The 3,063-nt window shown below is 37.5% G+C and overlaps 1 protein-coding gene across 6 annotated transcripts in view; it reads right to left on the bottom strand.

Moving 5' to 3' along the window:
* The window catches only part of LOC136265214 (uncharacterized), a 272,681-nt gene that overhangs the window by 171,147 nt on the left and 98,471 nt on the right, over window positions 1-3,063 (bottom strand). The gene's annotated exons all lie outside the window — the stretch shown is intronic.

Here is a 3,063-nt window from a genome sequence, read left to right as displayed (position 1 = left end):
TATGACCAATTTTAGATTCATGATTTCATGAATATTAATAATTTTATGCTTAAATAATATTCCTAAATGTCAACCATTGCTGTTATTATAAGCTGCAGTGGTCCAATTGCACATTAAATTTGAAATTAAAAATTCAAAATTTATATTTCAAGTAAGTCCTATACCCACTTTTAATAGTGTGAAATTTTTGAAGTGGTTTTATTAATACTGTAAATACAGTATTTACTGTATTTACTCGGTAAAATGCCACAGTGTTTATTACCTTAGTTTCAAAAATTGGTTTGACGACTATATTCAAAATCGACAACCACTTGATGCTCAAAAATGATGTTTAAGCCCTTAGTTTTGAAATCAATTATTGTACCACTTAAGTATTGAAGGTGTGGCATTTAACCAAGTATAATACAGTTGATTATGCGATGTAGATATATCCAAAAACACCTTTGCTGTAAAAAGGTGTGTCCAAGAAACTACAAGTACCTGTAACCCAATGTAAAAACAGCTCAGTTGTACAGTAGACAAAGACCTCATGAAAGTAAAAATAACTGGTAACTTAATTAAAGAGCTGATATCTGGAGCGGCCAAGAACCAATCTTAATCAAGACACACGATAGTGTGTCATGTGGCCAAGTACAGCCAGTGCAGGGGGCGACAGACAAGTGTGTATTTTACAAGAACCATAGGCAGATCTGAAGGGGGGGCCAAGGGATGCTGTGCCCCCTGGCCCTTCTCTTGCCCCCTTGGGCTCACAGTACTATATTGATGCCAGAAACTGGAATCATGCATTCATACTGTATTCAGAAGTATAGAAAGCAATGTGCAAATAGAAGACAACAGTTAAAAATGTACTTTACACTTATACTATACATTGTAAAGAAAGTGAGACAGATAAGTTTGAATTTTTGTGCTAAGATTGAGATACTCTAATAGAGCAGTCACTACTCTAATAGAACAGTCACAATTCTAATGTCATTATAACAATACTAGACTTTACCATCAAACAAGATTTAGCTCAGTAATCTTTCTATGCATTGCAAGCATACACTTTGTTAGCTAAAATGCTCCCAAATTCAAACTCGGGAGGTCAAATTTTTCAAGATTTTCTCTAACTACGTATGTCTATCATTCATCTAGCTATACTGAATGAAGTTATGCAACTGAACATAACTTCAGTTGTGATTATCATTGTCAACCAAAAAAAAGAATAATAAAAACTTGTGTACTAGAATTCCTCTTAGTCGAATAAACACTGTTGTACACTAAAACTTTTTGCCCCCCCCTTAATTGGCCCGCCTTCTAGATCCGCCTATGACAGGAACCAAGAAAACGCCATTTTCACGTATCCATAGCTCGATAATGAAAATTATCCATTTTTGCTGTGGAAACTCCCTCGGAATAGGGCACTTCCCATTCCAAATTTGAGGCGAATCCGCCCATCCATCACTGACTTCAAAGTTCGTCTTATTTTCTTCTTATTTTTCTTCTGCGTCTCGTACACTTTCGAAAAATCGTAATAACTCGCGCGTGCTTTGGTCGATTTACTTGAAATTTGGAGGGCAGTAAGAGCGTATTACTGTACATTTACTGTCCGACTTTGGTAAAGATCAGACAAAGAACAAGAGTTATGCGCGGTTTTTCAAAACTCTTAAGGCGATTTGTTGTCACGCCTCCAAGGTAAACCGCTAAGGCCACTCCAAATAAATTCTCTGTTTCCCGTCCTGGACTCAAGCATATTTGCATGCGGGCGGGCGGTCCATTTCCATTATTTCATTATAAGATTAGCAGCTTTTCAAGTCATTATTTGCCTGGCACAACCATAAAAAGCTGCATAAAACTTGTTCCTTCCTTTTAAGTTGCAAAAATAGCACAAACGTGAAGTTTGTACTGACATGATAGCACTGTTGACACATGAGCTGACACTTGTTTCAAGATGGTTTTTGCTGAGCTTGTTAGTATGCAAGAATAACCGGAAAATAATGGAAGAATACGGAATAATAGAATATTTAGAGCTGACAGTAACTAGATGCGGGCGGTGAACGGAAAACAGAGAATTTATTTGGAGTGGCCTAAACAGAATAACATAAAAATTGGTCTGTGCATGGAGTGGCTATCATAGTGCAAGCCTTTTGTGGTTTGAAAGAAATCGCACTAACAGTTATGGAGTTATAACAAAAACACCAACTATGTGTAGAAATCGTATGATCGAATTTTTATTGTATTGTATTGTATTAGTGCTTTACAGTGACCACTGACCAGCACTGAAGGTCTGACAGCAACATGTGCTGCAGCCTTAGGATTACCTAACCTAATTTCAAGGACTTAGACTTAGTGACTTATAGCTGAAAAGGTGTAACAGAAAAGGGGCCAAAGTAAGGAAAAAATTCCCTCCAACCCCAGGATTCGAACTGCAGGTCACCCAATGTCTAGTCGGGGCCACACTTTTAGTATTACTTACCACGCCTACCTGGCAAATAGCTAATGGAATTCACTGAAAATAGGTAGAGAGATAGAATGATCTTTCAGCAGTTTACAAGGAATCAGATTAAAAACTACTGAGTTACACTACGAAGGTGTAACTACCGCATGATCGAGATACTCTAATAGAGCAGTCACCCTAATAGAGCAGTCAGCTAAGAAAAATTATACTCTCTTCAAGTATTCATCTATGTATTGTAGAGACTTTAACACTAGTACTGTTATAAGCCACTGTGTATGGAGTTTAACTAAAAAAAGGTCACCCTGTAAATCACCCTGTAGAATATTCAGCTGGAAACCAGTCACCTTAAAGAGAGTTCAACTATATTTCAAGTCACCCTGTTGAGAGTTCAGGTGGCAACAAATTACCTTGTAGAGAGATCAGCTAGAAACAAGTCACCCTGCAGAAAGATCAGCTACACAATCATCCTGTAGAGAGATCAGCTGGAAACAAATCACCTTGTAGAGAGAAATAATTCACCCTGTAGAGATCAGCTACGTAGAAACAAATCACCCAGTGGAGAGATCAGCTAGAAACAGTTCATCCTGTAATAGAAACAAATCACCCTGCAGAGAGATCAGCTCAAA

Source organism: Dysidea avara, chromosome 8, assembly GCF_963678975.1.
Source record: "Dysidea avara chromosome 8, odDysAvar1.4, whole genome shotgun sequence".
Taxonomy (NCBI): Eukaryota; Metazoa; Porifera; class Demospongiae; order Dictyoceratida; family Dysideidae; genus Dysidea; species Dysidea avara.
This window is presented reverse-complemented; position numbering and strand designations above follow the sequence as displayed.